The sequence below is a fragment of the Dipteris shenzhenensis genome, chromosome 2, assembly GCF_047967505.1.
Source record: "Dipteris shenzhenensis isolate YYH24624 ecotype China chromosome 2, Dip_SZ_1.0, whole genome shotgun sequence".
NCBI classification, from domain to species: domain Eukaryota; kingdom Viridiplantae; phylum Streptophyta; class Polypodiopsida; order Gleicheniales; family Dipteridaceae; genus Dipteris; species Dipteris shenzhenensis.
Window position 1 is genome coordinate 43,696,224 of NC_141597.1, and position 23,943 is coordinate 43,720,166.

Below are 23,943 nucleotides of genomic sequence, written 5' to 3' on the forward strand. Positions count from 1 at the left end.
TAGGTCAGTTGCTCTATTTTATGCCACGATTTTATCGTGTGGTCGGTGGCCTATTTCGGGCTGACCCCCAGTCGACCATCTTGGGTGGACTGGGTCGGTCACCACATTGGGTCTAACCGACTATGACTAGTGGCTATATAAGAGCAAGCCCATGAAGCCCATTTCATCTCACTGGCTACAGCAACCCTGATTCCTTAGCATCCAACCTCCGTCCTCTACTATTTCTGGCATGCCATCGAAGCTTCTCTCACAGGAGCACACGGCTGGGAGGCAGCGCCATCTATTGTATCAGTTCTACAGTAGTCAAATTTTTGATTCTCCATACTATCTGTTTTCTCTCTTGCGTACGAGATCCTGTTATCTGTTGAGCACAGACGTTATATTATTTTCTTATATGGTATCAGAGCCTGGACTCTAGCAAGAAGATTTGGTAATCTATTTTTGTTTGCCAATAGATTGTGAGAGATGGCCTAGCCTGCAAGACTGTGAATCCCACCGTTCGGTGAAAGCGGAAAGTTGGATGGCTCTATCCACTCTGGAAGTTCAAGATGAAGACCATCCTAAGCCCATACAAGCTTTGGGACACTACTACTGGGGTGGACGTTAGGCCGGATCCAGCCAATGCAGGACAACAGATAGTACCAACTACAGATGAGATTCTTTTGTGGACAAGAAGAAATGCAGATGCACTGTGTTCTATTATCTGCAGTGTAAGTGATTTCGTCATGGCATTAATTCAACATGTCACCACAGTAGAGGATGCATGGACCGTCTTGAAAAATCAGTACGAGACCATGAATCAGACATGAATTTAGAATCTGGAGACTCAACTCGCGAATGAAAAATTGTCTAAGTCTGAAGCGGCAGAGAAGTTCATCACCAGGGTGAAGAATCTGTGTGATCAAATGACTGCGATTGGCATCACCATCACCAGCGAGAATCTAGCACGAAGGTGCATACGGATTCTCCCTCCAAATTACGACGGTCTTGTTACGGCGCTGAATACACAGAAAAAAATTCCGCCCCTCAACTTTGAGGATTTCATCGCGATGCTTTTGGAGGAAGAGATGCATCAAAAGATGAGGACTGGAGAAGATTCGGCTTTCTATGCTAGATCAAAGAAAGATAAGGGTAAGGACTCTGGTAACCCATCTTCTTCTCATGATAAAAAGAGAAAGAAGAAGATCAAGTGCTTCTATTGCAACAAGGCAGGGCACAAGCAGAATGAGTGTCAGAAAAAGGTTGTAGATGAGAAGAATGGAGTAAAGAAAGAGTCCAGCAATAGCGCGCAGGCAGTACCAGTAGAGCTATTCATCGCAATTGAGGAGATTTACATGGAGGCAGTTCATGTACCTGCGGATGAACCCTGGATCATTGACAATGGTGCATCGTGCCACATGACCAGTCAGAAGGATTGGTATACCTCTCTACAGCCGGTAGGGAATGACATCCTGGTAGCAGTCGGCAATGATGCAAAATGTCTAGCAAAAGGAAAAGGTACGATTGCTCTCAAGTCAAATGGAGTTGTAAAACACTTGTCCAATGTTCTTTATGTGCCAGACATCAAGAGGAACTTGTTGTCTATTCTGCAATCACAGATCGGGACCTCAAAGAACACTTCGATAAGAATGGTGCACAAATTGTGGATCTTCAAGGGAAGCTCTTTGGTAAAGGTACACGACACAACATCTATGAGCTCTCAGATTTCAACGCTCGAGCGGATGTGAAGAACACTAAGCTATGGCATGAGAGGTTTGGTCATCTAAACCTTGGTTCTTTGAAGGAGATGCATAAAAGTGGAATGATTGCAAACCTACCAGAAATTTCAGATCTGCCCGATGTATGTGAAGCTTGCATGATGGGCAAGCAACATCGGCAACCCTTTCCTAAAGAGGCCAGCAGGGCAAAGGCTCCTCTAGAGCTCATTCACATGGACCTCTGCAGAAAGATGGAGACAAAAGCTTTGGGTGGTTCCTACTACTTCATGATGTTGATCGACGACTACAATAGAAGGATATTGATATACTTCCTGAAGACTAAAGACGAGGCTTTTAGTAAGTTCAAGGAATGGCATGTAATAGTCGAGAAAGAAACGGGGAAGAAGGTGAAGAAGTTGAGATCAAACAGAGGTGGAGAGTTCACATCAACTGAATTCGAGAGTTACTGCAAAAGTCACAGGATCAAGAGGCAGAAACCCCCGCCACATACATCACAGCAAAATGGAGTAGCAGAGTGCAAGATGTGCATCATCTGCAACATGGGCCGGAGTATGATGAAAGGGAAAGATTTGCCAAAGAATTTCTGGGTTGAAGCATGTAACATGGCAGTTTACATTCTCAATCGTAGCTACACGAAGGCTGTGAATGGGATGACTCCATTGCAGGCCTTTTCTGGTAAGAAACCTTCAGCTGCACATTTTAGAGTTTTTGGATGTGATTGTTTTGTGCATGTCCCTGATGCTAATAGGACTGAATGGGAACCAAAGAGCCGAAAATGTATTTTCTTGGGCTATAGTGAAGAGGTGAAGGGTACCGTCTCTATAACCCTATTACCAAGAAGGTAATTTAGTACCATGTGGTCTTCTCAGAACAGCCGCATCAATTGGAGGAGGATGCTTCCTTCCCAGACAACCAAGACCAGGATATCCATCCAATAACACCACCAACAGCAAACCGAACTCCCCCAATGGTGTTTGGGAGGTTTCAAGATAAAAAAGATGAAGAAGAGCCTGCAGAACCACAATGGCAACGGCCATTCCCGAAGTGGGTAAAGTAGCTTTTGGACGACAGAGAACCTCTAGCCATTGAGGAGGAACCATCCGAACATCACCGGTCCAAGAGATTAGAGGAGAAAAGAAGGGCGTAGGAACACTTGGTCAACTATGCTACAGAGGTGATCCGTGCTGATGAACCCAAGTGTCTTGAAGAGGCACAGAGAGATGATAGGTGGATGGAGGCTATGCAGTCGGAGTTGAAAAAGTGCGGATCGTACTAGCCTAATCTATCACTTAATGAGTATAAAGATCATGGAGGATCAAACCAAATACGGAAAGCCATGGAGAGAGAGATATGAAGTATGAAACACTCAATCTTTTCCAATGTGCTATATCAACAATATAGGATAGGCTTCTTATATAGAGAGAGCCTTTAGAATAGTCAAACCATGTGGGATCCTCTCATCCACATCTCTCCTTGTGGATATCCTCAATCCACATCTCCACATCATGTAGTCCACATCCTAGGGTGGCTACTTTAATTCTTTCCTATACCATACCTTAGCCTTTAATCTATGTGCTCATGGCACCATAACTCTCAACACCTCCCCTTGGTGCCATAATCCTTTGGCTACTGCAAGGTGGTCAGATGTGAGTTTACTTGTCAATACCTCCCCTGGGTGCTTTCATAGCTACTCTCAGGTGGTCAGGCTTGATTTACAAAACATAGGCAAGGTTGGCAAGGTTTTTTCTTTTCAATGCTTCATGTCGATGGCGTTTGCTTCTTCGCTTGACATAGTTTGATGCATGATGCTTTGTTCTTCCATGTGCCTTGATGCTTTATGTGTGGATGCCATGCTTCGTGCTATGGTCATCTCATGCACTTGTGCTTTTGGCATGCTTATTGCATTCATGCTTTGCTTTTCCATTTGTTGCAAAGGTCTTACCAATTGATTTCTTTCAATATTGGCAGTGTCTAATTGCATACAATGATTCTGATTTAACAAACGTGTAGAGCTCGAAAAGATGATTACTTTTCCTTTTTGGAGCATGCGCAAATTCCTCTTAGATTGCAAGTTACAGCTTGTCGAAGTTTTTGTGAAGAGGAGGGGGCCTTGATGATGTGGCAGAGGCTATTCACATGCTACACTCACATTGTGCTTAACAAGGGGCTCTGTGCTTAGGTGGCACTTAACTAATCCTACCCCTAACCATGGTTATTGTGAATTGACCCTTCAGGGGTTGGCTTGACCAAGGTTAATTCTACCCAAGTTAAGTTAACCAGCAGTCAATGACCACACCCAACTAACCAAGGTTAACTGTGGTTGGATTAACTTAACCACAGTTCAGCCTTATCCTGCCACGTGGCTTTTTGTGGGAGCCTTAGCAATGAAGACTTTGAAGAAATCTCTGAGGCCTGAGCATGATGGCAGTGACGTCCATGAAGATGAGAAGCGACGTTAGGAAGACAACCGCGGGTGTTTGCAGCGTGGAGGTGTCCTCGATTTGTTGTAGGAGCTGCCGTTGATGGAGGTTACGGGAAAAGTACCTGGAAAAATGGATCTGCCTCAACAGATCTTGGAATCGCATGCATATTATAGGAAACATTGACAAAGAATTGTATTGTAATTCATTGCCGACTGCGTAGCTGAGCTAGCACTCCTGCTCCCAAAACACACCATGCTTGCTACAAGCTCTATTGATCGCGAAGTCGTTTTGACTATTGATATCTACTTCCACACATGATTGATGTTTTAATCAAAATCTTGCACTCATAGTTGTTGCAGCTTCTTTAGACCCGTTTCGTAGCCTTTTACCAAACTATTCCAAAAGAGCTTTACGTGCCGTTTGGAGCCGTGGGCTAGTAGAGAAGCAATGTTTTGGTGCTGTGGACGATGGAGGAGGCTGAGCATGGAGACAGAGAGTTTCTAGAGAAGGAGCTATGTGTGGACACATTTGCCTTCTACTGCGTGGTGAGATTCTTACAAGATTGCTCAGAAATGACCATTACAGCGCAAATATTTATCTAATCGCATGCTTTTGAATAGAATAGTGAATGAAAATATTAATGCCAACAACAATTAAAGTTACAAAATACAATGACAGTATAAAATAAATTTTGTAAAAGAACACAAAATGGGGCACTGTATAAAAAGTATAGCTGTATTCATATAAAATAAAATTTCTATACAATAAGGCTCCAGAGCCTTTCTCTCTTCTCTAAAACATTGAGAACATCGGGCTTTGAATTCCCAAATACACTCCTAGCTCTAAACTTAGTTGATAGAGAGTTAATGCTATTGTCGTTGTTGGCCAGGGACATGGCTGTTGCCGTCAATGCCATACCTTGAAAATTGGTTCCAAAGGCATTGAGGGCAGCCATGCGGTTCACCAAAATGACCTTGTCAGCATTGCGATTGATGTCAGCATGACCAATCACTCTTGACAAGGCCTTGCACTTCAAGAGGTCATCAGTGCCATGTGGAGAAAACTTTTTGTGGATAACCACAAAGTGCCCTTTTGCTTGGCCAAGGTAATGTGCCAGTGCATGATCTCAGGCTAAAGCTACTATGAACAAGGCATTGTCGAGATGAGAATAGGTCGACCTCAAATGCCTCTTGCAACAGTCCAACATTACATTAGAATTCCATTAAAGCAAAAGTATACCAAGAGAGAAGAAATTCAAAGCTCATAGTTTCTTACCACTATGGAGTCATCATGCTCAATTCCTTCCTCTTTGTTAATGAGGATGGATACAGAGGTCTCCTGGTGTCTGGAGTGAGATGTGGAGGCTTCTTCTGGAACATCAGGTAGGTTGGAGTAGATTGATGTCTCTGCATCTTTGATTTGGGCCAGTGTTAAAGCAAGAACCTCTTCTATTGAATCATCTACTCCCAAAAACCCAGGTTCTTGCATAGTTATGTCCACCTTGTATCCACACAGGATACCAAGAGCTTCATCCTCCTAGAGACCAAACATAACCTCTATGTCATGGAGAAAGAGGTATTGTTCTCCATCGACAAGAAGGGGAGCAAGAAACCAGATCATTGTTGTGGGGTCAATAGAGGTGGTGCCCGAGGTGGATGGAATTTGAGACATAGAATGGGGTTTAGGAGGTTGCTAGAGCACTTCCAGGGCCAATGCAGCTTCGCGCTCCTCAGATTCTTCATCTATGGGCTCTTCATTGTAGATGTTGGGCTCATCTACAAAAATAAGAGGATTAGAAAGGGTAGGGGCAAGGTCACGGCTTGAGGTCGAGGCCTCCTCTTCTATTTGTCCTTCTAGAGAAGGAAAATAAAGGTCATTTCCCAGGATAAGAACCTATTTCCTGTGTTTTTTATGATTCCACATGCTAGGAGGTCATCAGTGTCCACCTCCCTAAACCCTAGGGGTGTGAGCTGGGCGATCTAAACGCTTCACAAACCTGAGTTCTTGATTGAACAAGTACTTCAAATAATCAATATGGACCCATCTTTTTGTAGACTCATCAAGTTGATATGCAAAACTCGCGATGTAGTCTTGCATGTACTTGATGAGGTCTTCAAAATCATCTCGGGCTCCCAAGTAGGTGCCTAGGACGTCTATGCTCTTATCCATGGAAATAACTCCTCGTCTATATCAATTAATGGAGTATGGGAGATGAAATCATGGAAGGCAGGCCTAGCAGAATCCATGGTAGTTTGGTAGCTGGGAGAACTATGGCTATGATAGCGAAACTTTGAAACTAAAGTAACTTTATAACCTATATATACCCAAATGTTCTAAATATAAAAAATAAAAAGAATTATAAATTTTTTGGGAAAAAGTTGACATTGACATGAAACAAAACCATTCAAAACATCAAAATTAATTGCACCACTATTGATTGGAAAATGTCAAAATCCATAATTGTTCCACCCCACATTGTTTACAATCTTCAATATTGCAGGAGGGATAAAAATGGCACTATGCACGAGCTTCTCTGCACGCTTTCCTACCTTTTCACCATTTAAGGTAAAGTGAAAGGACTCAGACATGCCATCCTCCATGACTAATAGGTGTTCCCACATGCCCCTGAGAGTCCACTATGACGTGACAGTCACATTCTTGACATCTCCTAAATGAGAACCAATACATAAACTTACCCCTGTATTATCATCGTCGTTAGAGTCAAGGGGGAGCTAATTGCCACCTGTTTTCTTCCAACGCCTATATTGGAAAGCAAAATATAACATTTGGTGGGAGATATGGTACTTGACAACCACATTGTCCTTACATACATGGCATTGAAACATATCACCCTTTTGTTCACCTGATCTGCTTTCCCAATTCACCCCAAGCGATTCCTCAAGGGCATTCTCATGTAGGCACTTGCATGACCACATGGTTTTTGTTTTGTGCATCTGGATATTTTGAAAACAAGAAGCAAAAATGTGCAGAGGCATAAACCAAGACAACCTTACCCATTTAGAGCCAAATGTAAACTTCATGGCCATGCCCACATCCTTTGCAATCTTTTCCTTGTATGATTGCATTGTTCTTATGTCTACCATGCTGCAATCCATGTCTTCAAGTTGTGGTGTTGCAATGCATTGAAGATGGCCATAGCCTGATGCCATCCTTGGAGTAATGTACTTGGCATTATACCAATAGATATTTCTCTGTTTCAAAGTAGAGGACTTCTCTCCAGCATGCATTTGCCTTCCTAAATCCTCATGAATGGCAGTAAACTTACCTAAGAAGCACTCAACTGGTTCCCACTTCTCAAACTCTGAAGGAAATACATCTGCTATGCACAAGTTCTATTTTAAAATACAATTTCAAACTGACTCATTACACTGGTTCTATTTTAAAATACAATTTTCAAGCTGACTCATTACACTTCAAAATCTTACACAAAATGTAGACTTACAATGTGATGGTATTGTTGATTGATTTCTTGACGGAGAAAGGCATATGTCCTTCCCCATGTAGATGTGTTGAACCTTTGCAAGCAATCCTTTCTTCCCAAGCTTGAACTTCATGATACGGCCCTTCCATTCATGCAAAAGATCACCTCTTTTGCTCTTGGGAAGCTTATGTGGACCCTTGGCAAATCCTCTCATGACTATCCAATCATTCAAGTTGTAGGTGCAAGGCACCCATTCACCCAGTGCATTTTTGCTCCTGTGGGACACAGAGTACATGTATGGTCTCCTCACCATGCTTGTACAGAGGTCACAACAGCAATAGTGGACTAGAAAGTGCATCTTGGAGGGAGAGAGCAGCTCCGATAGAGATGAAGGTCACAGGTGATGATGTGCCTAGGTACAAGGCCCATTTGGTTGCTAAAGGGTTCAAGCAAGAGAAGGGTGTGGACTTTGATGAGATATTCTCTCCAGTTGTGAAGATGACCACACTTAGATGCATGCTTGGACTAGTGGCAGCAGAGGATATGGAGCTTATGTAGATGGATGTCAAGACAGCCTTCTTGCATGGGGATCTACATGAGGAAATTTACATGGTGCAGTCGGAAGGCTTTGAAGAAAAGGGCAAAGAGCATTTAGTTTGCAAGCTGAAGAAGAATCTCTATGGTCTTAAGCAAGCACCTAGAGAATGGTATCAGAAGTTTGATGCTTTCATTCAGTCCCATGGTTATAGAAAGAGTGAAATTGATCACTACCTCTATACTAAAAGGGCTAAGGATAATAGCCTGATAATCCTGGCACTATCTATGGATGATACGCTATTGGCTAGCAAGAATACTTATGAGCTAGATGCATTAAAGGCCAAGTTGCATGAGGCCTTTGATATGAAGGATTTGGTACTTGCAATTAATATTCTTGGTATGCGCATCACACATGATCGGAGTAGGAAACTCCTTTGGCTTTCACAGAAGGAGTATGTTACAAAAGTATTGCAGCATTTCAATATGGAGGGGGGAAAGGCAGTGAGTACTCCATTGCCTCCATATGTGAAACTGAGTCATACAGATAGTCCCACATCAGATGAGGAGAGGGCCATGATGGCCAAGGCTCCTTATACATCAGCGATTGGGAGTCTTATGTATGCTATGATAGCTGCTAGACCAGACATTGCATTTGTAGTGGGAGTTGTTAGCCGGTATATGGCTAATCTAGGAAAGAGGCATTGGGAGGCAGTTAAGTGCATCATGAGGTACATGAAGGGTACCAAGGAGATGTGCATCTGCTTTGGAAGAGGGGACATGCGTGTACTTGGGTACACAGATTCAGACTATGCATGGCATGTGGATAGTAGGAGATCCAATTTTGGTTATGTGTTCACCTTTGTAGGTGGTGCAGTGTCATGGATGTCTCGTGCACAGAAGTGCACTACTTTGTGTTAACTCTGTGCCAACATGAACATATGTAGAAAGAGAATGTGATACAACTTTGTGATACAACTTTGTGTTACAACTTTGTGATACAACTTTGTGTTACAACTTCTACATACGACTTCTACATGAAGAAAGAGAATGTGTTACAACTTTGTGTTACAACTTTGTGATACAACTTTGTGTTACAATTCCTACATGCAGAGAGAGAAGCTCTCCAACTTGTATAAATACCCCATAATGGAATGAAGCCCACACTCTTTGGGGCATTGTGTTGAGTCTAATTTGGTATTCCAAGCATTTTTTTCCTCCATCTCCACCACCCCCTCCCTCTTTCCCTCCCCCCTCCCCCCTCCATCTCCACCACCCCCTCCCCCTTCTCCCTCCTCCATCTCCACCACCCCCTCTCCCCTCCATCTTCACCACCCCCTCCCCCCCTCCCCCCTCCATCTCCACCACACCCATCCCCCCTCCCCCCTCCATTACCACCACCCCCTCCCCCCCCCTCCATCTCCCCCTCCCCCCTCCCCCCTTCCCCCTTCCATCTCCACCACCCCCTCCCCCCTCCACCACCCCCTCCCCCTTTCTCTCTTTCTCTTTCTGTATCTCTCTCTTTCCCTCCCCCTTTCTCTCTCTCTCTCTTTCCCTCCCCCTCCCTTTTCTCTCTCTTACACTCTCTCTCTCACTCTCACTCTCACTCTCTCTCTCTCTCTCACACTCTCTCTCTTTTCTCTCACTCTTTGGGTCTAACTGACTATGACTAGTGGCTATATAATAGCAAGCCCATGAAGCCCATTTCATCACTAGCTGCAGCAACCCTGATTCCTTAGCATCCAGCCTTCGTCCTCTATTGCTTCTGGCATGCCATCAAAGCTTCTCTCACAGGAGCGCACGGTTGGGAGGCAGTGCCATCTATTGTATCAATTCTATAGTAATCAAATTTTTGATTCTCCATACTATCTGTTTTCTCTCGTGTACGAGATCCTGTTATCTGTTGAGCACAGACGTTGTATTATTTTCTTACAAAAGTCTCCATCAAAATGTAGCTTGAAAGCTGTTGGCAGGGTCTCCAACTCTTCATCTAAGTCTTCCTTTGCCTTTGTTACTTCTTCTTCCTCCTTACCTATAAGCGAATTTGCAAGAGAAGCTCTAGTGGTGCTTTTTGTAATAAAAGTGAAAGAGAACTCTTGAAGCTCACAAATCCACTTAGCAAACTTTCCTATAGGATTGGGTTTGCAAACCAAAAATTGTAAAGTAGGTTGAGATGTAAGAAAGAAAAAAGGGCGAGGCAACAAGTATGACCTAAACTTCTTCACTGCAAAGACCAAATATAAACCTTCTTTCTCCATTTTCCCGTACCTCTCCTGAGCCTCCATGAGTTGCCAACTTGCATAATACACTGGTTGCATGCATCCTTGCTCACCCTTCTGAAGTAGTATAGCTCCCACTAAATGAGATGACACACTTAGATTCACATAGAAATCATCCTCCCATCTAGGAGGCTGCATAATTGGCCTTTGGCTCATGCATTCCTTAAGCAAACAAAAATGCCTTATCTTGCTCTAGTCCCCATTGGAAAGATACATTTTTCTTTGTCAATAAATTTATAGGATACATCTTTTCAGAAAACATATCAACAAAACGCTGGTAATACTTTGTTTTACCCAAAATGCCCCTCACCTCTCTGACACTACCAGGTGGCAGAAGGGCCATGATTGCTGTACCTTCTCAGGATCCATTTCTATACCTTCCTCCGAGATAACATGTCCTAACAAAGCCACTTTCTTCCTAGCCAAACGGCGCAACCTTTTGCATCATTAATAGTTTTCAATGCAATCCTCAACTTTTCCAAATGATCGACACGGCTTGAATAAATGCAAAAATCATCCAAAAACACTCTTATGAACTTTCCCAAGTAGGGTGCAAATACCTGGCTCATGAAACATTACTGGTGCATTAGTTAAACCAAATGGCATCACCCTATATGCATACACCCCCCATGGTGTAACAATTGAAGTCTTATCTTCCTCACAAATCCAAATTTGGAAGTATTCGGAGTACCCATCACATACTGAATATATTTCATGGCTTGCAACTCGATCCAATATCTCATCCTGAAATGGTAAAGGAAAATTATAATTCCTCTTTGTGCATGCATTCAGAGGACGAAAGTCCACACAAACACGCCATTTCTTTCCTTTCTTGGGAGTAACTACCACTGGAGAAACCCACTTTGAATTCTCAACTAGAAAAATAAATCCAGCTTGGAGCAAGTTAGTTACCTCCTTCCTAAGCACTTCTGCTTGTACCACTCCCAATCGTCTAAGCCATTGCACCACTAGCTTGCTTTGAGGCTTCAAGTCAATTTTGTGCTCCACTAAGGTAACTTGGCGCACCTGTGAGCAACTATTTGCAAACAGATTAGGAAACCCATCAAGCATTTCTAGGTATTCATCTCTTTTAGTACCTGTTATAGTCTCATCAAGAAGAATCTCATTTTGTTGACGAAGACTAGTACAATCCACCACTTCCTCATACATGGTTGAAGATGATTCTCCTTCTGAAGCTCCATTTCCTTGATTGTCCCCCCAATCAACACCAAGGCAAAGACCAAACACCACTCCTTCCACCTCTCCTTCTGAGATGGACTCCTCAGAGGTGCCACTTGTCTTCTGATCAGATGACTCGGACTCCTGAGCTCTTGGAAGTTGAAGTTTCCTCCTTTACCACCTTCTTGTGGCAACTCTTGATGTTGTAGCGGACCTTCCTATTCCCTCCTTGGAGAATAATATCACTTGTTTCCCACTTCTGTACTGCCTTCACTTGATGGAGCCAAGGCCTTCCCAAGATCAATGGGTAAGCCCTAGCATCTGGTTTTGTAGGAATAACTTGAAATGTTGTAGATACAAAAATTCCACACACATCCACTGCCAAATTCTTCACAACTCCTAGAGTTTTCACTCTAGTATTATCGGCCAACTTAATGCAATAAGGAGAGTTAAGAGAAGATAACTTCAAATCAGCATCTTTCATTGTCTTTTCACTCATGACATTTATTGATGGACCCCCATCAATGTATGCATTAGAAATAGTCTGGCCATCTATGATGACATCAACAACAGGTACATCATCTCCCACATCTATGTCTACCTTTTGTGCCATAGGTGTCCCATTATCCTTTTTCTTCTTTTTCTTAGACTCCCGAGTGCTGCCCAATTCGCTCCATTCCTTCCTAAGTTTTGGAGAGAGTGCCAAAAGCTGCCCAAGTGTGATTTGTGCAGTCTTCTCTCTAAGGTCTGTCAATAGATCATAACTAAGATTCCCTTGTCCAAGAGGAGAATCAGATTGTCCAATCTTTCTTCGGGATGATTTTTTCTTCTTATGTTTTTCGTTCTTTCTCTTCCTCCTCTTCCTCATCACTCCTAGTTTTATGACTTCTTGTCATCAATGGCATCAAAGTTTCTTCCTCATCTTCCTCCTCTAAACATGTTCTTTCTAAGCGTACTACACTCTTGTCTTCTCTTTTTTTCAATTTTGGACATTCGGGACGATAGTGTCCCTTCTCTTGACATTCATAACAGGTAACATTGCTTTTATCCCTAGGCTTATCCTCAATTCATGGAGCCCTAGGTGGCTTGGCATTCACTAAGTGCAACTCAAATCAGCAAATTTTGCCATCAATTGTGTAATATTATGATCCAGTGAGGGAGCAGATACCTGGGATGTTGAGGCTACCTCTACCCGATGCGCCGCAGTCATGATACTTGTAGATGGCTGAAATGCAGACTCAATTTGATGGGCTGCCTCCTTCTTTAAAGCAATGCGAAGAGCCTCTTTGAAATTACTAAGATTTTTGCTTAGAACCTTTCCACACAAGGTAGAATCCAAACCATAAAAAAATTTGCTCATCTTGAGATGTTCCATTGCCAATGAACCTTTAGAATCTCCCCTAGAAGATGAAGAAGACTCAACCACATGCAAAGCAGCTTGTTGGTACTTGATGAATAAATCCTCATACCTCATAGCAAAGGTTGAAACTGACTCTCCTTCCTTTTGGGAAATCTTCTCCAACTGCAATAACATAGAATTTGGTGACTCTAATGTCCCAAATCTCTCCTTCATTGCCTCGACCAAGCTTTTCCAATCGAATGCATCCACCAATGTGTCAAACAATCAGTGCAGCTACTGTCACAAGTTTGGACACTATGAAAGAGATTGCTGCAAGAAGCAATACAACCAAGGCGATCAATCCAGCAGCAATCGAGGGAATTTTCGAGGTAGAGGAAACCATTGTGGTGGACATTCTAGTCACAGTCATTTTGCAAATGAACATGGGAATATGTTTCTTGCAAGCAAGGAAATGCAGCAGACTAATACAATTACCTAGACTCTGATTTCAATCCCAAAGAGGATTATAGCTATCAAGTTGACCAAGTGGAACAGGATCCTTGGTATATCAATAGCGGTGCATCATCTCACATGACAAATCATCAGGAATGGTTCACAGAAATGAAACCATTAGAAGGTCAGAAAAATGTCATTTACACAGCAGACAATACATCGAATCTAGTTCAAGGGATAGGTGTTATCCCTATGAGCAATTTCACTAGTACGAAAGGATTGGTGAAAGATGTGCTCTATGTTTCGAAGCTCTCAGCAAGAACCTTTTGTCAGTAGGTCAAATGATGGAACACAATTATCGAGTCATCTTCAATGGAGATGAATGCACTATTAGAGACAAATCCAAAAGATGTAAGCTAGTAGCAAAAGGTATCAAGGAAGGATGGTTATATAGAATGCTAGCTACAGTACTAGATAAGCATGCCATGTCAACTCAACCACAATAGATGCCACTATCTGCAAAATGGCACAAGAGATATGGTCATGTTAATTTCAAGTACTTGTTAGATCTCAGGAAATATCAATGCTCCCCCTCAATACAAAATGGGCAGAGTATTGCACAATAATCGTGCGATATAAAAATTGGAGAATCCTTTATCAATTATAGGCTTGTTACGAGGTTTTAGATATAAATGATATTGTGTTAATTTGACAAGCCACTACATTAAGAGAGTAGTTTATAGATTAAAATGAATCTGTAAATTTGCTTCACCTCCTCAAAAATTCATATGTGTCATCCTCACAAAATGACCAAGTAACATGCACATGCAAATAATTGGCTTTCATGGATATGCATAGGTTTTCTCCACACCTCATACCTCTAATCCAAGAGGATAGCAACACCTTCTCTGAATGGCAATTAGGGAAATACTCTTGAATGATGGTGGATATATAAGAAATAAAGAGGGTCTTATTTCTTTCCTTTCATGAAGATCAAGGGCATTGTCTACTTCTTTGCAAAAGAAATATAGTGAAATAAGGAATGTCACATCAAAAGAAGCCTATAAACATGAAGATCCAAACATGAAATAGAGCCAAAAAAAATTGTCAGTATGATAGTGACCTCTTCAAGGATTCCTATAAAGCTTTTCCCATTGAGACGTCGAAAACATGGACAAATTTCTAAAGCAATATGAAAGTGTATGAAAGCACTTTCTAAAAAAGAAAAATCCTTCTGTGATGTCATGATTCGGATTCAAGGCTAGAAGGAATAAGAAAACAAGGTTTTGCCTATTGCCAAGTCCTTTTTAGGTAGACATAAATAGTCTAAGAAGGAGCTCTAATTATTGGCTCTAAGAAGATAGCATGGCTAATGCCAAAATTGGCAAGAGTGTGACACAAAAATTTGATGTCTTTTATTTGGTAATAGTATCGCTTTTATGTATGTTTGATAAAATTGTGAGGAGCATGGTATCCTAGATCCTATCACCTTGTTTTATTTTCTGAGATATTGTAAGAGATGAGAGGATGAGTGCAAATGGATTATGTAAATACCACTTTTATGAACGATGCATACTTTGGAATGGGGAAAGAGTTATTTGTGTCTGGGAGATTATGGGGGGATTTTAGAAATAGGAAGAGTGAGTCATATAAAGAAGTGGGTCTCATGTCCATGTATGCTCAATAATGTAAGATAAATCACATGCTAAGCATGTGGAAGGCATGTGGAGGAGTGTGAAATCGAGAGGAATCTTTCTAGAATTCCTATGTGGAATATGGCGGATGTCCCTATGGGCTCCATGTGAGAAGACCCTTGATTTTCTCAAATTTTAAAGAGTCATGAGCATCCTATGATGAGACCCATACCAAAAGTAGACAAAAAGGACATGGATGGTGCCATAAGGATTATGTGATTGATGGGGAAAGGATGTACAAGCAACAATTGTAAATTTTAAAGAAGGGTGACAAAGTATTTACAAAAGGGCCCCTCGTCTCCCTTGTTTAAGGGTCTCCACCATTAGGCAGCATGTTTCTATAGCTCTTGTCTCCTCAAACCTCTTCCATAAGCCTTCTCTCTTACTCTCTTGTAGATGTTTCTTGTATAAGTTTTGGAATCTAGTTCTCTTTATTTTCTTCTTCTATGAGTAGCCTAGGATCTCTGTCTCTCTCTCTCTCTCTCTTCCCTTGAAAATGTGAACCATCTATTGACATGAGATCAGTGAGTTAGAAATTGAGATACAAAACATGTCATTTTTCTTGATTTTTCCACTCTTATCTCTGAGATCTCCAATTTCATTTGGGAGCTTGCGGTGACCACATGGGTCATTATTTTCTAAATTCCTTGTGAGTGTATATCCTTTGCTTCTAGGCAAGTGGTATGGGCCTTGAATCATTGAAAAAGGTCAAGTGTTGAGAGAGCATTCTTCCCAAGTGAAATGTTTGTGAAAAGAGGACAATTCTAGGGATAGTTTGAGCTTGCAACGTAAATTGCTCATACCTTGGTGCTCACTAGTCTAATTTTGAAAAAACTTATATCAACAAGAATTTATCTCAAATTTGCACTCTTGTATGTGTTTCATTTCTGCATCAAAGTTCAAACATATGAGTCATGAGTCTCTATGTGTGATAGTCCATTTTTATGAGTGTTTTTCCCCCTTCTAGTAAACTATCCATAACCGTACAATTACTTCTGTAAAACATATATCAACACGAAGCCCATTTTAAGGTGCACCTTCATATTGGATTGCATTACTTATATGATGTACTTGGTGAAAGTAATAGACCTTTATGTTTAATGATAGTTTGTAGAATGGTTTTGGATTACCTCAAGACACTTTTATGAAGGAAATGCAATGTTTCCCTACAATTTATCCATCCAACCAAATCATCCCCTTCATTCCACTTGATATATATTGGTTCATGTCACATTGAGCTGCAAAATCTTATTTCAATAGTGCAAATTGGCTTGGTGAGATTATGGTCTCTCTTGATCCCACTCTTCTCCCTATGTTAGACTATGATGTCACTTGGGATGTTAGCTGTTGACTCTGTGCCAACATGAACTTATGTAGAAAGGGAATGTGATACAACTTTGTGTTACAACTTTGTGATACAACTTTGTGTTACAACTTTGTGATACAACTTTGTGTAACAACTTTGTGTTACAACTTTATGTTACAACTTTGTGTTACGACTTTGTGTAACAACTTTGTGTTACAACTTTGTGATACAACTTTGTGTTACAACTTTGTGATACGACTTTGTGTTACAACTTTGTGTTACATGTAGAGAGAGAAGCTCTCCAACTTGTATAAATACCCCATAATGGAATGAAGCCCGGACTCTGGGGCATTGTGTTGAGTCTACTTTGGTATTCCAAGCATTTGTCTCAAGTGTCCATGCTCCCTTGCACTGCACGTCCAAAAGCATGTCCTAACCTTGCAACTCCTCCTCCCTCTCCTCCAACCTTGCAACCCATCCTCTCCCTCTCCTCCTCCCTCCTCCTCCTCCCTCCTCCTCCTCCTCCTCCCTCCTCCTCCTCCTCCTCTCTCCTCCTCCTCCCTCCTCCTCCTTCCTCCTCTCTCTTCTTTCCCCCATGCTCTTACATCTTCTTCCTCTCCCACTCCTATGCTCCCCTAAACCCTTTGTTCCTTAACCCTTAAACTCCATGATCTATGAGGGAGACGAGTTCTCCACCATGTACTCTACCCTGACCTTGGAACCTCCTTCTAAACCCTGGAACCTCCTTCTAAACCCTGGAACCTCCTTCTGAACCTTGGACCCCCCTTCTAAACTTGGACTCCTTCTAAACCCTAGAACCTCCTTCTAAACCCTGGAACCTCCTTCTGAACTGTGGAACCTCCTTCTGAACCCTGGAACCTCCTTTGAACCCTGGAACCTCCTTCTAACCCTTAAACTCCTCCTAAACCCTACAACCCCCAATGAAGGCGAAAGCCTTCATTACCTCTACAAAGATGATTTACGTTCCTTTTACACATGCATTCACTTTGTTTGCTTACCACACTTAAGCCTTCGTCTCTCACTAAAACACGACTCGAGGTCCTAAGCTACATATATACTACAATCGACAACTCTAATATATCTATAGGTGACAAAAAGCCTCAGAGCCCTGCAAACATAGAATACCCACCTCTTCCTACGAAAGTAGTAGGAAAGAGCCAACATTTGGTGCCACTGCCGGGGAGACTAGCATCTCAAGTAATGAGTAAACATACATAGGTATGTGTAAAACAATACACTACTTCGAGCTTTCACAAACATAACACTCAAGGGCAAGGAGAGTAAATTTTTTTTCCATTTCTAGCCAAACATATCAATCCCAAGCATCAACCTTGGGTTACTACCTTAAGAAATTTTCTTTATTTCTTAAATAGAAGCGACATGATATACAATGAGGCTAGGTAGTGGACACGAATGTGTAGAGCTTGCAATTTCGATCATTTTACCTTTTTTTAGAAAAGCAAACCCAGCTATCCATAAAAAGTTATGGCTCGGGAAGTGTTTAGGGTTAAACCCTAAACCTAAATCCTAAACCTAAAATCAAATCCTATAAAAACCAACTCCACCCCCTCATTCTTCATCTTTCACTTTTTGCCTCCATTCTCTTCTTCATTCCGAGTCCCATGCAAGACACTCCTCCCTCTCCATCGACCACCACCTTACTCCCATCCTCACATTGTAAGTCACTTCGAGCCCATCTCGTAGCAATAACCTAGCCATCCACCCACTATCCATTGTTCCACAACAATCCCATTACATCGAGAAAGACTTGGAGAGCATTCACGTGACCACTTCTCCCTCCTTTTTTATTTTCGTCCGTCAAGTTTTTTGCTCTTTTTTTCCCCCCCTCCCATCTCCACCACCCCTCCCCCTCCCCCCTCCATTTCCACCACCCCCCTCCCCCTCCATCTCCACCTCCCCCTCCCCCCTCCCCCTCCATCTCCACCTCCCCCTCCCCCTGCCCCCTCCATTTCCACCACCCCCTCCCCCCTCCATCGCCCCCTCCCCCTCCCCCCTCCATCTCCCCCTCCATCTCCACCTCCCCCTCCATCTCCCCCTCCCCCCTCCCCCTCCATCTCCCCCTCCCTCTCCATCTCCCCTTGCCCACTCCATCTCCCCCTCCCCCCTCCCCCTCCATCTCCACCTCCCCCTCCATCTTCCCCTCCCCCCTCCCCCTCCATCTCCCCCTCCCCCTCCATCTCCACCACCACCTCCCCCCTCCTCCTCCATCTCGACCTCCCCCTCCCCCCTCCCCCTCCATCTCCACCTCCCCCTCCATCTCCCCCTCCCCCCTCCCCCTCCACCTCCCCCTCCCCCTCCCCCCTCCCCCTCCATCTCCACCTCCCCCTCCCCCTCCCCCCTCCATCTCCCCCTCCCCCCTCCCCCTCCATCTCCACCACCACCTCCCCCCTCCCCCTCCATCTCCACCTCCCCCTCCCCCCTCCATCTCCACCTCCCCCTCCCCCTCCATCTCCACCACCCCCTCCCCCTTCCCCCTCCATCCTCACCTCCCATTTCCACCACCTCCCCCTTTCACACTCTCTCTTTCTTTCTCTCTCTATCCTCCCCCTTTCTCTCTCTATCTCTCTCTTTCCCTCCCCCTCTCTCTCTTTCTCTCTCAATCTCTCTCTAACTCACCCTATCTCTCTTTCTCTCTCTCTTACTCTCTCTCCCCCTCCCCCCTCTCTCTCTCTCTTCCCCATACCCCCCCTCTCTCTCTCCTACCCTCCCCCTCTCTCTCTCTCTCTTCCCCATACCCTCCTTCTCTCTCTACCACCCCCCCTCTCTCTCTCCCACCCTCCCCCTCTCTCTCTCTCTCTCTCTCTTCCCCATACCCCCTCTCTCTCTACCACCCTCCCCCTCTCTCTGTCTCTTCCCCATACCCCCTCTCTCTCTACCACCCTCCCCCTCTCTCTCTCTCTCTCTTCCCCATTTCCCCCCCTCTCTCTCTACCACCCTCCCCCTCTCTCTCTCTCTCCCTCCCCCTTACCCCCCCTCTCTCTATTTCCCTCCCCCGCTCTCTCTCTCTCCCCCTTACCCCCCCTCTCTGTAAACCCCCCCTCTCTGTAACCCCCCCGGCCGCCCAGTGGTGGCGCTCTGTAGAGCCATCGCGACCCACCCCCCATCACCCCTTCACGCACAACGCCAGCCCCCGGCACTGCGTCAGCGATGCTCGCCCCACCAGCCACCCCTGGGGCCACCAGCCTCGCCCCCGTGGCCGTCCCCCAGTCACCCCCGCCGCCCAACCCCGCCAGCCACCCCCCACCCCTGCCCCCCGCCTAACCCCACCAGCCACCCCCCGCTACGCCCCCACCCTCGTCGCCCCCTGCCCCTCACCCCCAACCTCCTCCATGCCCCATGGCACTGCCTTGGAGTGCCTCCCTCCCCCCGAACCCCCTCTCCCCCCCCCCTCTCCTCTCTCCCCTCACCCCCTCGTCTGCCCTCCCCCCTCTTGACAAACCCCCCTGCGAACAACCCTCGCCCGCCGCTGTCGGGAAGCCCCCCACCAAAAAAAAAAAAAGGGAAGGGTTAGGTTAACTAATCCTAGGCTAGATTAATCGTAGGTCAGTTACTCTAACTAGGTTAAGTTAGTATTAACTTCGGTTAGTTAAGTTTTATCCTAGGTTAGTGTTAACCTCCATTAGGTTAGTTTTGACATTAGTTTAGTTAGTCTAACCTAAGTTAGATTAGTTTAACTGTTAGTTAGTTACACTTGGTTAGGTTAGTTCCCCTAACTAGATTCACTTTGAGGATATAGGTTAGTTCCCCTAACTACATTCACTTGGTTCCAACCCCTCAGTTGGAATTCAAGTCCATTCACACCACCTTTAGGACCCCCCCAAGGCCAATTTTACCCCTACTTTCACCCCTCATAACTCATCCATTTAAGACCCAAACTAAACCCTGTTTGAACCCAAATTTCACACACGGAAACACCACATTACGGGGTATTTTTCCAGTCCATTGCACTCCATTTCAGCATCCCTAGTACACGTTCCTTCGTGCCCCCATGTGGGCCTCATTTTGCACTAATTCACTCCTATCTTCACGCCGTGACCTTTGAGTAATGCTTCGTCTGCACTGGCACATTTCCCTACACACATAGGCAATCTTAGGCACATTATTAACACAATGGTCCCTACACAAACTAACACCACTCTAACTCTCCTAACAACACCACATCCACACCCACACTTGGGGCAGCGACACCCTTGGCAAATCACGCACAATCTGCATGCAACTATGTTCCGGCCAACACCTTCAACTCCAACGCTCACCACATCTGCATATAACTCTGCTGCAACAACTGCCCCTGCGAATCCTCTACCTCGAATCCCCCCCTGAGATCCAACCACTCCCTTTAACTCCTCCACGCCCCAACATGGCTGGATGCTATCATGACCATGATGGGGATATTGAGCTTGATGCAGAAGCTGACAACTTCTTCCATCGAAGAAATCACAACAATCAAGGCTGATGCCCCTTGGGAAAACTGGAACTTCCCAAATATAATGGTAGGGGAGACCCAGCCCACTTCGTTTAGCATTTTGATGCCACATGTCGAGCAGGTGGTGATCAATCCCATGAAACCAAGGTGGCTTGGTTTCCAATGGCCTTAACTGATGAAGCATCAGAATGGTACCTCGACCTTCTCATGGAAGAACATGCCACATGGGACCTACTTCAAACCGAATTCAAATGATGCTTTCAAACAAAGAGGCTACAAGATGATCCCGCTCTCCAACTCAACAAGATCGAACAAGGCCGGAGAGAAGATGTACGCACATACCTGGGAAAGATGAAGAGATTGATCACCAAATGTGACCCATGCCCAAATGCAAAGTAATTCACGGCATGGTTCATAGCAGGTCTAAGAAAGAAATCCGAAAGGATATGAAAAAGATAAGTAGCTATGAAACATTCAGTGTTGCTCATGCGGCAGCCATTGACATCGAAGATGCCCATGACAGATTCAGACACTAGCAGTGATGATGGCAGATCAAATACACGAGATAAGCACTCGAAAAAGGGTAAATCAAAGGACACTGCCGAAACATCCAATGAAGATCACCTAGAGGCCATGACCTTGAAGCTGAAAGAAGATATGATGCAGGCCATGGATAAAAAACTCCACTTGTCTCAGCCGCTAAATCAAACATATCCACAACAAGAAAATGTTTGGTGTCCACACTGCCTGGAAAATCATACAGCAAATGAATCCCCAGTTCTCAAATCCAAGATCACTACACAAGCAAATCCACCGCCACGGTTATGGTGCCATATCTGTGTCATCGGCGACCATGATGAGAACACTTGCATCTTCAACATGCGCAACAATCCGCCTCGACCTCCACAATACCAAGCGGCACCCAGCCAGTATACAGGCAACCGGCACTTGCACAAGCGCCACCAGCTCCGAGGCTAAATCCTGTTCCCGTTCGAACACAAGTCCCACAACTACTCAGGAATTCGAATCCACGACCGTATCCAAGAGCACCAAATCCAGCTCCTCAGGCAGTTCCCATACATCAATTACAAGCCGAGGAAGTAGACTCGCTATTTGAGTATGAAGCAGAGTACCTAGTGTACTATGTAGAAGGTGCAGAGAATCTAATACCAATTTATGCCAATCAAGTACGACCCAACACATTTCGTGCACCAATCAAGTGTTACGGTTGTGGAGAAAATCATCGGATTGTATAGTACCCTCATCGTGGTAGCCCAGCTACTTTCCAACCACTCTACAGAGATTGTGGCATAGGACATGCCTGTATGGATTGTCCCATGAAAAATAAGGTCCTAGAACAAACAGAGGTTAAGCTTGATGTCCCCATCGGCATCATTGGGTTGGACCATCAAAGTCTAGGTCCGACAAGTGTAAAGTCACAACCTGTCAATGTAATTACACGCCAACAAAAAGAGGCCACCAAGGACCTTAACATTCCAATCCAACCAAAGCGACTTCTGAAAAAGAAAGCATAAGTGCCTCCACCTTCGCCTAGCAATGAGCAGCTGAGCTCATCCACATCAACTCCCAAGCCTCAAATCAAAGAAGCTCCATACCCGCATGCAGAGGTGGAAACGACTCGTTTTCAGGTACTTCAGCAATGGGTCCAAAATGAACAAGCTCAATTTGAGGCTGAGAAACAAGCTCACGACCCAATCCATGACTTGGTCCCACAAAGTATTGATACTGTACTCGAGCCTTTGTTCCAACAACAGACTCCACAACAGAATGTACCGCCACATCAACTTGAAGGAGCCGCACTCTCTAGCATCCTGAGTTGCCCTGTGTCAATTCCCATCAGAATCCTCCTACGGAACTATCCCAATCTCTAGGAGAGTTTCAAAGGATGGGTTGAACTCGCAAATCCCCCTCCACCTATGAACTACATTCAAGATATCCCTGTACGGATGGGTGAGAGAGATGACATATGCAACATTATTGTGCCTTTGATCCACAAGGCATATAATGAAGTCCAAGCCATAGTGGATGGTGGAGCAGGTGTCAATGTCCTATCAAAGGAGCTCTACGAAGAATGGGGTCTCCCACCAATGCAAAAGGCTAATTTCAACATACACCTTGCCGATGATTCACGGGCTAAACCCTTGGGAATAGTGAATGGCGTGTCCACAAAGATCGTAGGAGTCTGCTTTTCCCTTCAATTCACAATCTTGGATCTCCCCAAAAAATCCTATCAAATCTTGCTGGGACGTCCTTGGCTATGGGAAGCATCAGTCCTCCATGACTAGGGAACTGATAGACTGACAATCCAGAATCGAGACACTACAATCAGGGTGAATGTGGGGATAGGAGCTATTAAACCAATTGTGCCTAGAGCATTGGATGACACATCTTCCACGACAATCTTGAGCAAATCATCTCCCTTGCAATAGCATGCCATAGAAGGTGACTCACAAAGCAATGTCAATAACTAGATACAAACATTGGCAACCATCGACAATTGCCATTCATTAGACCCCGTCTTCTCACAGATAGATGCTAATGCACTACAGGTTGATCCTCCACGGACACATGAAGAACCATTCGATCTAGAGATGCCATTCTTTATGGCTGACCTCGAGTGGGACATTAGGGAAAAAAGGAACTCATTTTGGGGCCCTGTAAGAAATTCACTATTTTTTTATTTATTTCTCTCCTAAAAGACCTCAAAAATAGTAAAATACGAAAACGTGGCTCAGAACTGTCAGTAAGGACTACAGAACTGTCAATTCAAAAAGGAATAAGATAATCTTTTGTCTGACTAACACGATTTTGTATTAAATATCCTCTTAGATTTTTTTTTGTTTACCAAAGATTCCGCATCTCTTTGGCCGACGTGTGTAGGCCTTTCATAAAGAGTCCATCACTGAACTTAGTGATTGCAAGTTTTCAAAATATTCACATGGATACCGCCACACTTCCACGATTCATGTTACAAAACGACTATGAGATTGAAAAACAAACTTCGCAACCTGAGAAGCACAAAAAATGGCCGATACTAGTGAGTCACTATCTGAGAAGAAGCGATTACACCATCTTCACATCGACTTA